General features: G+C 36.9%; 1 protein-coding gene across 1 annotated transcript in view; it reads left to right on the top strand.

Moving 5' to 3' along the window:
- Window positions 1–13,675, top strand: part of LOC136825766 (tyrosine-protein kinase transmembrane receptor Ror-like) — an 803,750-nt gene that overhangs the window by 246,879 nt on the left and 543,196 nt on the right. The gene's annotated exons all lie outside the window — the stretch shown is intronic.

The raw sequence follows: 13,675 nt of genomic DNA, 5'->3' as shown, positions 1-13,675 counted from the left end.
GAGTTTTTTTATTTCTGTATTTAAGTGTCAATTCCAGGGCTCAATTCGGATGTTTTTCATCCATCACTTTTTTTTTTTTTTTGTCTTTTGGATGCGCGAATCTGTTTCTATTTCTACTGCCACATGTAATTTCCGTTTCATTTAATTTTGTTTACTTTATATATATATATATATATATATATATATATATATATATATATATATATATATATATATATATATATATATATTTATAATTCTGTTTTTATAAAGCGCTTTTGACTTCAGAACAGTGAAACTTCAGGTACCGTTTCTGGTGGTTTAAGCTGGCCCAGTGTCAGCACGGGCTCTTGCTTCTAAGATCATCCTATAATATAGTAGGCATGGATTGTGGTCAGGTGTAAGTTTTACTTACCATTCCTTCAGTACATTTTTCGATTATTGTAATATAGAACGTCTTATATATTGTAAATTTCTTGGTTAGATATGCTTCAAAACAAGATGAATTATATAGAACCTTTTAATCATGAGGTGACATACGGATTAGAGGTATATAAGTAGATCTACTATTGTTTGTCTGATTTTACCTTCATTGTAGATGATAAAATATTTACGTGTAATTGAAGGCCGATGTGATAGCAGTAAACATTAAATTTGTAATGGGTCTGTGATTTACAGCTTTGTTAGGTGGCAGTTGTGTCATGTGGAGTCCCTAACGAGATTGTCATTGTATTGCATGTCTGTTGGAGCTCGTAGATTGTTTTCTATTTATTTAATGCGCCGTTATTTACTGCCGGTTGCTGTTATTTGGAGTATACAGGTTTACTGAATCAGCGTAACTTCAGTTTAAAAGATTTGGTACCAGATAGTTCTCTATCGTCCTTTTGTTTTTATTTTGCTTCCTTTAGTCAGTTTAACATTTTTATTTTTAGTATTTCATTCGTAGTTGTCACTTGACCTTCGTTGTTCAAATTTAGACTCCTGTAGGATGACATGATCTCAGATAAAAGTGTCCCAAACTAGGAAAAAAAAAAAAAAAAATTATATATATATATATATATATATATATATATATATATATATATATATATATATATATATATATATATATATATATATATATATCACCATTGCTAGATTCTCAGTGTTGCTCGTCTTACGAACACCTCGAGATTGTATCCCAGGAAAGACCTCGAGAGAACCGCTTCGAAATGCGAACCAACCAATCATGTGGCTTCTTTCATTTTCGTTATGGCTATTGGCTTTGCTTACCCTCAACGACAGCGTGATCTCGCAAGCCGTCATGTTGCTTCTTAACGTTGCAGCTTCTGAATAGGATCAGATGCTGGTCTTGGCACCAACTCGCAAAAAAAAAGAAAAAAAGTGAAGAGTAAGCGGGAGCCAGGGGGAGGAGGACGTTGCTACGAGGGCCATTTAAGATTTGGGATTGAGGTGAGACCAAGGGGCGGGAGGGGGAGGGAAGGGGGAAGGGAGTTGAAGACTTGGCTGTTGGGAAGGGATATGGCCATTGTAATCGTCCCACTTGATCTAACGTCTTCAATGATAGTAACCAGATTGTGGCTAGCTGTCCGTCAGAAGTCGTCTCAGTGTCAGGCTCTGAGTAGCTGGGAGAGAGACAGATCCTCTGGGAGGGATGCCCGTTTTATTATTACGTCTCTCTCTCTCTCTCTCTCTCTCTCTCTCTCTCTCTGTCGATGGTAATTTTACTTTTTGTATGGAGGACGCCTCTTTTAATTCTCTCTCTCTCTCTCTCTCTCTCTCTCTCTCTCTCTCTCTCTCTCTCTCTCTCTCTCAGTCGATGGTGATTTGACTTTTATATGGAGGACGCCTCTTTTATTATCTCTCTCTCTCTCTCTCTCTCTCTCTCTCTCTCTCTCTCTCTCTCTCTCTCTCAGTCGATGGTGATTTGACTTTTTATGTGGAGGACGCCTCTTTTTATTATCTCTCTCTCTCTCTCTCTCTCTCTCTCTCTCTCTCTCTCTCTCTCTGTCGATGGTAAGTTTACTTTTTGTACGGAGGACGCCTCTTTTTATTATCTCTCTCTCTCTCTCTCTCTCTCTCTCTCTCTCTCTCTCTCTCTCTCTCTCTCTCTCTCTCTCTCTCTCTCACATTGAACTGTATATGTGACAGCCCAGTAGATCAAACCTCGCTGCTTCTTATCGGACTGTCCTTTCTAACTATCTCTTGGCGAAACAAAAACCCGTCCCTCTCCTGTTTCACGTGCGTAGCCAACAAATACAAGGTAATTCTAGCCGAAGTTGTTGAGATAATTTAAGGTCTCTGCTCTCGGAGGACCAAGAGGGGAAGGGGGATTGTGGGGGGGGGGCGACTGTTCGAGAGGGATTCAGTGATTTAAGAGATTTGATTCTTAAAAAGACTTATAAGTCTGTTAAAAGACTTACAAGACGTCAACAGACACTGGGGAGATTTTTCGGGGATTTTTTCGCGGGATTCGGGAGATTTTTGGAGAGTCTTAGAGGGGATCCGGCGAGACGTTTTTTCGCGTCCGCTCGAGGGATTCCCGAGATATTCCGGTAAATTTGGAGATCGGAGGGATATCCCCCGGGGCTTAAAGGGCTCTAACTGGCTCTTAATGGAGTTCGACAGGTCGTTATGATCGGTGGTTTGACAGTTGGGCCGCGCCGAGGCCGCAGGTGTAAATGACTGAATTGTTTATCACATCACCGTGATTTATATACAGTCATGAAGCTACAAATGTCGTTTAGTATCCAATTCACGCTGCTACGATCGGCACCGCCGGGTCTCGAACCCTCGGCACAGTACCTTCCAACGACTCGAGTCGACGTTCTAACCAGTTAACCATCAAGAGAGAACACGTGGTTTAATTCGCTCTTGATTCGGTTTGGAATAAACAGAATATTCTTGGGAAATATATTATGTGACATCAGTTTTAAATGTCTCTGATTAGATAATCAGATAGTAATTGATTGTATGAAATATTGTAAGGAACTTGACTTGTGAATTTTATCTGCCAACTGAACAGATGCACTGTAAAAGCTGTTGTTAATATCTTCATGAGTTTGTATTTATAGTAAACTGTATATGCATAAATACGTATGAATGTCGCAGGTGTCTTAATTTTTCCATTAATCGGTTTGGTATGTTACGTTTTTCTCATAGTCATGTTAAGAAAAAAAAATACTATATAGAAATTATAGGAACTTTTAACATCATGCCTGATTTCCCAAAGTGCAACTTCCAAGGCATCCTATCTTGAAACTTCTTGTAAATGATGTCTATACAAGCTTTTTATGACTAGTCTATTATATATGGCCCCCATAATAATATCACCCTTTCCCTTCCATTTTTCAAAGCTCACACTCCATATCACGGCAGCTAGTTTTCTCTTTTTATTCACAACTTCGCAAGTAAATCTCTCGAACCAGTTCCTCCTTGGAGGTCAGAAGGGTTGAAATTCAGATCGCTACGAAATTATCTCTCCGGAATGATTTGGTATGCAAGCCTAATGATATTTATCTGAGTGGTCCTGTGCTGCTGTTGGGAGCAGTGAATTATGGCTTATTGTGTTTTGGGATGGGCGTTAAGGAAGTTTCGTATGGGAGAGGGGGGTGGGGGGTTAGATATGATATGGGAGAGAGGAAGGAGGGAGAGAGGAAAGCTGGGAGGGTAAGGGATGGCATGTTTAAAGGAGAGGGGGTGGGGTGGGGGAGATAGGAGTCATCAGTCATCTTGGGGGTCAGAGTGACATTTCCTCTGTGAATGCTTTTTGTCAAAGGTTAGGTCCACATAGTTTCACAGGCGGGGTACATCGGTATTCACTTTTCCCCCTGACGCCAAACAAGGGTCTTGGATGGGAACCGGATTGCGGTTTGATTCTGTATACGATGATATTCTTTTGCCTTTGTTGTTCCTGCTGCTACACACACACACACACACACACACACACACACATACACACACATATATATATATATATATATATATATATATATATATATATATATATATATATATATATATACATATATATATATATATATATATATATATATATATACAATATATATATGTGTGTGTATACACTTTCGTTGCTTTTACTATTACTGCTATTATAATACTGTACCATCAACTGAAAAATGGGGTGCAAGGTACACATTTGTGACTCGCACAATTTGACAATAAAGGACTCGAGTCATTGATTGTTTTATATAATGATACTTTACATATTTGCAAATGTTCCCCGCAAAGAAACCGAGGCGGCCAAAATATTAATCAAAGCTAGTTCGACTTCCAGCAATTTAGTGTTATTGTGTGAAGGAAGCTGATTGGAAAGAAATAGTGTTATAGAGTCCTTTGTTAAGTAAATATTAGATGGAACTGTAGGTTTTATGGTTTATGGTTGTGTAATGTATCCTGTTTTCTGCTTCTTGTTATATATATTTGTAATATACAGTATATATACATAATATATATATATATATATATATATATATATATATATATATATATATATATATATATATATATATATAGACACATACAGTAGTGCGTGTGTATGTATGTGTGCATGTATATATGTGTGCATATATGTATTGTATGTACCGTATGTATGTATGTATGTGTCCACACAAATACAATTCCTGCAGTGTTTGCCAGAAATGACATTGCATATCTCATCGTCATGTCTTATAAGGATAAACATTGCAGTTGGCATGGAATTCAATTAAGGTGCAATTAATCAGGCAAAAATGTCCCAATCATCTCTCTCTCTCTCTCTCTCTCTCTCTCTCTCTCTCTCTCTCTCTCTCTCTCTCTCTCTCTCTCTCGATTCACTGCCACAAAATATTCCTTCACTGATAAACTTCCTGTGATAATTACGTAAATGTAAAAAATTCTCTCTCTCTCTCTCTCTCTCTCTCTCTCTCTCTCTCTCTCTCTCTCTCTCTCTCTCTCTCTGAGAGCGCGCGCGTCAATTTGTCTCATTGGAATATTAATTGCTTTGGTCAGCCAAGCGTGACTTCCGAGCCATCTACCTCAGCTGTAATGATCTTGTAATGCAAAGTGTTTCTGGCAAGGCCGTCCTCAGGAGTTATTGAGCTGTTCATCCGGATATAGGCTGTGGGAGTTGACGCAGTCGCAAAACGGTGGTTTTCTTGGCTTTAGTGCGTACTATGGGTGTGTAATAGGTCGATAAATGGTCTTTTGGGATTCTTGTATGTGCTGGAAAAGCAGGAATCGGAATCATTCTTTTGGTTATTTTAATTGTGAAAAGAATTCAGGAAATGTCAAGTGTAATACACGCCATTGAATTGTGAGGTATCTGTACAGCTTTGACAAGTTTTTGATGTTCGTTTTTTATATAATTTTATGCTCAACTTTTTGCTTAAGGAATCTACATTCCTTGCCTTTCGCCACATGTAGATTACTAATTTTAGTTATGTTGCTTATGCCCTTTTCAAATAGAGGCGTTATTCTGGTCGTCTTGGTCTCACTGGAGGAATATTTAAAGTATAGTATTATTACATGAAACATTCAATGACTCTGTGATTTTCTATTCTTAAAATATGAATTTTGCAGACTTCTTATTTAACCCTGAAATCTGTTGCTGGTTTGTAAGTAGTTTTAGACGATGTTGTTCAATCTTTCATTTTTACTTTGAACAAAAGATAAAGCACTTTTTTATACCTGTAAGCAGCTGAACTCGCTACAGAAGAATTTATTTTTTTATGTTGTATCAACACTGTCACCTCTCACCCTGTATAATGGGTTTATGTCAATGTAAACAATTTGCTTGCTTTTTATATTATAAAACTAAGACACCATAGGGACACTGTGCTTCCTTTATTCTTGGGTCATACTGTAGTTTGGCAGAAATAGTTTCTGTACAATCTTTCTTATAATAATATCACGTGATCTGGCACCATCGGCTGTACGTCAGTGAAACATATTTATAATTGAAAAGCCTATGTACTTTAATATTTTATCTATTTTTCTTATTTCTGTCTTCCTTTTTCATTTTTGACCATTCTGTTACTCTTTGACTTGTTCGGCATGAATGATTATTCATTTTGAATAATAGAAATGCGACTATATAAAGCGCAGTGTGTATTCCTATCTTCTGTGTAACACCCATAGTGTATGGGAAACAGACTTAACTGTTCCCCTTAGGGGGGGTAGCGCCATCAGTGCACCTTAGTTTGTGCACTGTAGGTATTACTTAAGGTTCTTTGCAGCGTCCCCTCTGCCCTTAGCTGGAAACCCTGTCATTCCTTTTACTGTAGCTCCGCTCATATTCTCTTAACAGTTGATTCATCATAGCGCACCTGCGACGTTTTCCTCCTGTTACACTTTTCAAACTTTCTCTACTCCTAGTTTTCCTTTCTCAGCGCTGAATGACCTCATAGGTCCCAGCGCTTGGCCTTTGACCTAAATTTTATATTCCAATTCCAATTCCAGACCTCACAGTTAGACATCATCCGAGTTTTGGGTCGTCGGTACGTAGCGTCTCAAAGAGTCAGGGGTTGCCATTTCGACCATCTCTTTTATTACCGTCTATTTCAGTGCAAAGATACACGAAACTCATTTTAAAGGCAAATAATAGCGAGGCTAAGCAAACTACAACGTCAACCCTTACAAACATAAGTCTGTTCTCGGAAACACTCATGTATTTACTTATTTGTTTACTTATTTGTTTATTTATTTACTGCTTTTGTTTTGTGTTGACAAGGAGTTCTAAAAATGACTTTTGTATGACATGTCGCTTCGCGTGAATTCTAGAAGTGTTTGCGTTGAAGAATATTCAATTATTTTGACTTCTGACTATAATATTTGATTTAGAATTTTTATTTTTTATTTGATGTATTTTTATTTTTTATAATTATTTTTTGTTGCCAGAAGAGCACTGGTATGTAAACGTTTCTGTTGTGTTTTCCTATAGTTATTTTTGCAAGGTTTCGACTCTTGATTCTTGATGAACTCAGGAGTCAGGTTAAACAGGTAATTGCATTATTTTATTATTTTCACTTTTCTTGGGAACCTAACGTTATATCTTAAGGAGTTATTATTTGACTTCAGTTCGCTTTTGGGATGCTGGAAAAAAATAAGCATGACAAGAGTACCCGAGGTCAAACTAGTTTACGTCATATGTACATGGAGTACAGAGTCAGGAAGCGTCATACATACTTACATATATATATACATACATATATTATATATATATGTATGTATAACTGAATCACGAAAATATGGAGCGTGTAAAATATATATAAATAAAGGCAATACCACGAAGGAAAGTGAAACAATGGAGTGGTGCTAGGCCTTTCGACTTAGACTGTCCTTACTGCTAATAAATGACAGTAAGTCGAGGCCTAGCACCACCTGTTGTTTCACTTTCCTTCGTGGTATTACTAGATATTTATACTTTGTGTGTGTGTGTATATATATATATATATATATATATATATATATATATATATATATATATATATATATATATATATGTTTGAGTGTGTGTGTGTGTGTGTAGAAATGTATGTATGTGTATACATATACACATAATGACTTGATGCATCACAATCATCTCTAGTTGTGTATTCGGGGTAATCTTTATCGAGATTAGCACATAGATGTTTTCAAGACTAATACCCTGAGGCAGTTGACTGGTATAATCCCTGTGTTTAAACCTGAACTGACAAATTTTTGATTTGCCATTAATCTTGTGAGGGTCCACTGATCAAATTTCGCAGCCAGAGTTTATTTCTAAGGAAAAATGATTGATTTTAAGACTCATATAGACGTTTTAGTTTTAGTTTTGATGTTAATAACATCACATTTAACAATATTAGTACTAACTCTAACAGTCATAGTAATGTAAGTATGCCTTATAAAGATTAATATAACGTTAGATTTATAAGAAATAAAGCGCTCTTGGTATTGCTGCGTCAGAAATAAGCGAGCTCTATGTTGGAAGAAGCCAAAACTCTATGAAATATGACAGCCCAGGCGAATTCGCCAGTAATTAAGTGAAGGCAGTAAGTATTTTCGCTGTGAAAATAGGAACCTCATTACACCTTTAGGCCTAAGGCCCCTTTTGGGGGTGAGACACAATAGCCCCGGTGACAGTAAGGTGATGGATAAAGTCCCACAATGCATCTCTAGATGACGAGGAGGGAGAAAGACGCAGGAAGATGATGGGGGGGGAGGGGGGTAAGGGATAATAGTGGGTACCTCTCCTGTGTCTATGGGAGAGGGGAGTAGAGGCTGAGAGGGCGTATTCCTCCCCATTAAGGGATTGGTATGGAGGGAAGGGGGAGGGAGGGAAATGGAAAGGACTGCTCCCTTTCCCTCCCGAGGGATTGGGTAGGGCATTGGGGGAGGGGGGGATGGTTCTTCGACCACGGGGTATGGAGGGGGGCAACGAGGTCCTCCTGGGGAAGGGGTCAAATTGTTGGTTCGACAATACATCGCAATCGCAGTGGCTGGATCGTTGATGGATTGGCACTCGAGACGAGAATCGTCTTCCATCTCTCCCAGTAGCCGTGGTTTGTTTCTTTTTATTTCTTTTTTATGTTTATGTCTTGTTTGGGAGTTGGTTGGATTTGCTAACGCCCGGGCGTTTATTTTTGTTAATGTATTAGTTTATGTTTAAGGTGTTCGTGGACTTTGTTGAAGCGTAAGCGCTAGTTATCTGCTGGTCACTTTTTACCAGATACGTATGTAATTGTGATAACCACAATGCCCTCTTAACTTCTCGAATTCTTCACACTTTTTGGATACTCTTGTCACTATATAACCTGAGATCCAAGTGCAATATATATATATATATATATATATATATATATATATATATATATATATATATATATATATATATATGATATTCATATATATGTATGTGTATAATCTATATATATATATATATATATATATATATATATATATATATATATATATATATATATATATATATATAATTATATGTATATGTCTAATGTATGTATGTATGTATGTAAGAATAAATTAGCAAATTACTGTCTTGTGCCCTTGCATCATTCAGCAATTAATTTCGTTGTCAAAAATTTGCCTCATGCTTTAGGATAAGTGCCTGTTTGTAGATCATTAAATTGCTGTTTTATTTGCTTTGCTTTTGTCGAGCTTTTAAGACTCATTTTTAAGAGGGCTGTACTACCAGCCTCCCTCCCTCCCTCCCTCCCTCTTATTTATGCACGTCACATTGCAAGTTGAAGATAGTCATTGCCGTGAGGAACAATTTTAATTCTGGTTCTGAAGACATAAACGACTGGGTTGCCTTGGCTGATCTCACATTTGTTGATTTCTTTCTGGTAAATTTGACTCTCGATGTTATGAGCGGTTGTGTTTAATATTTGTATGTGTATTTATGTAACTTTATATATATATATATATATATATATATATATATATATATATATATATATATATATATATATATATATATACACTTTATGTATATATATATATAATACACGCGTTTGTTTGTGCATGTATACATACATACATACATACACATATGAAAACATTATATTTCCTATAAACTGGTAAGGCATAAAAACTTGTGAAACAGTTTTATTTTTCATATTTATTTTGTGGCTGTTTTTTTTTATTTGTATAGTGGATATAAATCTCTTCTTCTGCACGAGATCTCCTGATAATTCTGCCCAGTGATTTGGATCACTTTCCGGACCAAAACGTAAATATATATATTTCTGGACTTTGATGGATGGTTGACTGACTTCACAGGCCAGGGTTTAGAAGGCGTTTTGGGGAAGTTTTTAAGGGGTTTATGGGTATTTTCAAGGGGGGAGGGGGTTCCCATATCCCTCTGTTCAGGATTGCCAATCCCCTTCTGCCTATTTCTCCCTTCCTTCCCTTCTTCCTCCTTCCGCTACGCTTCACTTCTTAAATCTCTCCTTCTCCCGGGTTTAGGATTTTCCGAATGATTAGTTTCGCCTCTCTGTGTGAGCTAGGCTGTAATTTTTATTTTTAGATATTTTCTCTGATTTATATATTTTCGTTTTGGTTTTGTTGTACTGAATAGGCTTAGTTCTGTTGAGAGTTGAATTGCCGATTGGAGATTTGAAAATAAAGCTATTAGCTAAGCCCAAATGAAGTGGTTCATTCCTCACCTGAAGGATATTTTGTATAGTTGAACAGGTTTTACTATTCATATACTGGGTTAAATGTATACTAAAGTATTCTGCTTTAAATAGACCATTTCTTAAAAAAAATTGTACTAACTGTAATATTTTATGATCATATGATATAATCTGAATGAAGTGCCTAACAAATTTGAGATGTTTTATTATGAATATGTGTCCAGCCATCCGTTATTCGTAAAATGCTCTATGCGATGGAGATGCAGTACCAGTACAGTTAGATATGATTCACTCTGTTAATAGAGATTTAAATTTAATTTTCCAGTCACTGGTTGCTTTAGTTTCTGGTTACCTATCGTATAGAGTGTCACTTTTTAGTTTACTGTCCGTCCGCACTTTTTTCTGTCCTCACTTTTTCTGTCAGCCATCAGATCTCAGAAACTTCTGAGGCTAGATGGCTGCAAATTGGTATGTTGATCATCCACCCTCCAATCATCAAACATACTAAATTGCAGCCCTCTAGAAACTTCGGCGCATTTTTTACTTGTTTTATCTGTGGCAATGAATCTGTATATGTAATAAGTGGCTTGATTAACAAGTGACTCGTGACTACACTAATAGTCCTTTTCTCTTGAAGACTTCTGCTCATTGGTTTCCTTAACATTAGATATCTTTTCTTCGGTGTGTGACTGTTATTCCAATTGTTATTGGTCATTAGGACTTTTGAATGAATGAATTTTTAAAGAATTAACTGAATTATGTCGTCAGACCTCATCATAATGCGTGTAGTTCTTTACGCTCTAAGTAGAAAGCTCCCGTCATAGGGACATAGTCAGTTGTATGTAACAGGTATTTTTTATATTCATAGCCCGTAGGCTTATGCCATCTAATCCTTCGGGACAGCCCTAGGAGAGCTGTTAATCAGCTCAGTGGTCTGGTAAAACTAAGCTATACTTTTTTTTTCTAGCCCATGTACGAAAAAACAAGAAAAATGGGAAGAAAGGAAGAAAGTGGGACATCTTGACCACGGAGTAAGTTATACACACCTTTATCCTCAAAAAGGAAGAAACTTTACGTCATAGAAACAGAAGCAAGAAAAGAATTCCAAAACCCAGCAGTAGGAAAGGAGCATTCGCAGAACCTTGTAGAACTAAATAAAGGGATAAATAGATAAATGAATAAGTAAACATGGACATTTTTATTTTAGTTGTTTACACACTCGCATTTCCGGATTGACGACAAGCCTCGGCGAGCTCCACGTCCGTAATGATAACCTGGGTATGTGATGACAACTCGGTGCTGTCTCTCCTTGTTCGACTCTCTTTCCCTCCCACACTCTCTCCTTTCATTCTTCAGTGTAGGCCTAACAGTGCCGGAGGCCTACAGGAAGGTCCGAGTGTTTACACTGATGGTATCCATTAATGGTTGCATGGAGAAAAGAAGGCTCTACAACGCCGTCTTTTGCCGAAGACAAGGTGGTTTTGTCGTCCATTTTCCCATTCTGATGTCTTGTTCTTTCTTTGCTACAAGATGGCCCTTTTTTTATTTTGACGGGTCTCTCTCTCTCTCTCTCTCTCTCTCTCTCTCTCTCTCTCTCGTAGATCCAAACGGGGGTGCCTCGACGAGGTAATATTCCATTCCTCGGTGGGGTGGAACCATTGACCTTTAACTCTGTGACACAGTTTATATATATATATATATATATATATATATATATATATATATATATATATATATATATATATATACACACACACACACACACACACACACACACTTCACACACACACACACACACGTATATATATAATGTGTGTGTGTATGTATGTCGTCCTTTTACAATCAGCTTACTGAAGAGGTAATCACTTGGAAGTATAGTGAGTATAGCATGTACCCCAATTCTTTCCCTTAGTCTTAGTTGTAGTTTTGACCATTTTTCCGTGATGGTAACCCTTCCATCATTTGTTCTTGTATTCTTCCCTTGGGTGCTGTGCCAACCTTTGCCCCATCTATTCCCTTATTATCTTATTATTAAGAAACATCTCACCTCATCTTCAAGTTCCTTGTATTTCTGACTTTTTATTTATTTATTTTTTTTTTTTTTGTCCCATGGATGACCAAAGATTCTCATCACTTTTGTGTTCGTTCTCCGTACTCATGTATAAAATTTCTCTCTCTCTCTCTCTCTCTCTCTCTCTCTCTCTCTCTCTCTCTCTCTCTCTCTCTCTCTCTCTCTCTCTCTCTCTGTAATCCATCACACGCATACTTCGTTATACTATCTGCTACCATTTTGGTTGCTTCATCCATCATCCGCTTGTCCTATTTCCCATCCCCTACCTCCCTCTCTCTCTCTCCCTTCCCCCTCTACCCCTTTTCCTTAGACTCTTCCATGTATGTGGTGGCTTTTCCCTCCCTTCCAGCGGTCCATCATCTCAATTCCCTGGAATAATGAAGAGTGCAACTTCTTCGATTCATCTCTTCTGAAATGGCTTCCGTTTGTCGTAATATTTTCGTTCCTAATTTATGATCCCTTTTATTTTTCTCATTCCTAAACCTTCGGATACATCTCTTGCCGCTTTTGCGTTTCTTTCCCGTGCGTCAGCTCTGCTCTGTTTCGTAAACCTTAATTAAACGTTGTAATGTTCAAAGTTTAGCTCTGTCAGTGCGAAGAGACATCATTCATTTATATATTCTTTTAAACGTCTTGTTGGGTGAGGGAAGTTTATGCCCGGGTTCAGTATAATTCGAGATTTTTCTTTATAAAATTTCTTGAAAGTTGTTGTGATCTGTTTAATAAAACTTGCTGAGGTTTATACCGTTGGAATAATCCCTCTAAATAGAAAAAGGCGTATCTATACTTTTTACACATATATATGTATATAAATATATATATATATTATATATGTACTATATATATATATATATATATATATATATATATATATATATATATATATATATATATATATATTATGTATATATATGCATATGTATTTATATATATATATATATATATATATATATATATATATATATATATATATATATATATATAAATATACATATATGTATGTATATATATTTGTGTGTGTAATATTTTTCGATGAAGGTTTTATCCTTTATCCGTTTCTGAAGTCTATTTAAACTCATTTTCAACACGCGTCTGTAGTTTCACTTCACCCCCACCCTTTAGGTTTTATTTTCGCATAACTATTTTCTCAAACTACTTCCAGAGTATAATGGGATTTTAACCCTTTTTTGCGCGTAAGCCCCAAAACCTTCCTCAGAGGAGAAATGGAAGAATCGATTATGCAAAATGAAGGAATCATTAAGTGGTAATGGAATCCCTTGTCTTTTATCCTCGGCGAATGTGATCCTTATTCTCTCTCTCTCTCTCTCTCTCTCTCTCTCTCTCTCTCTCTCTCTCTCTCTCTCTGCGTCCCATCCGCTCTCTTTCCAGAGTAGGAGATAATATCCTCTTCTCTCATCCCTTACCCCCCCACCCCATTCTCTCCCATAACAGTTTGTAGAACAATCACTGCGTTATCAGTAATGGGGAG

Source organism: Macrobrachium rosenbergii, chromosome 39, assembly GCF_040412425.1.
Source record: "Macrobrachium rosenbergii isolate ZJJX-2024 chromosome 39, ASM4041242v1, whole genome shotgun sequence".
Lineage (NCBI taxonomy): Eukaryota > Metazoa > Arthropoda > Malacostraca > Decapoda > Palaemonidae > Macrobrachium > Macrobrachium rosenbergii.
Note: the sequence above shows the minus strand (reverse complement) of the source record. Positions and strands in the feature narration are given on the sequence as shown.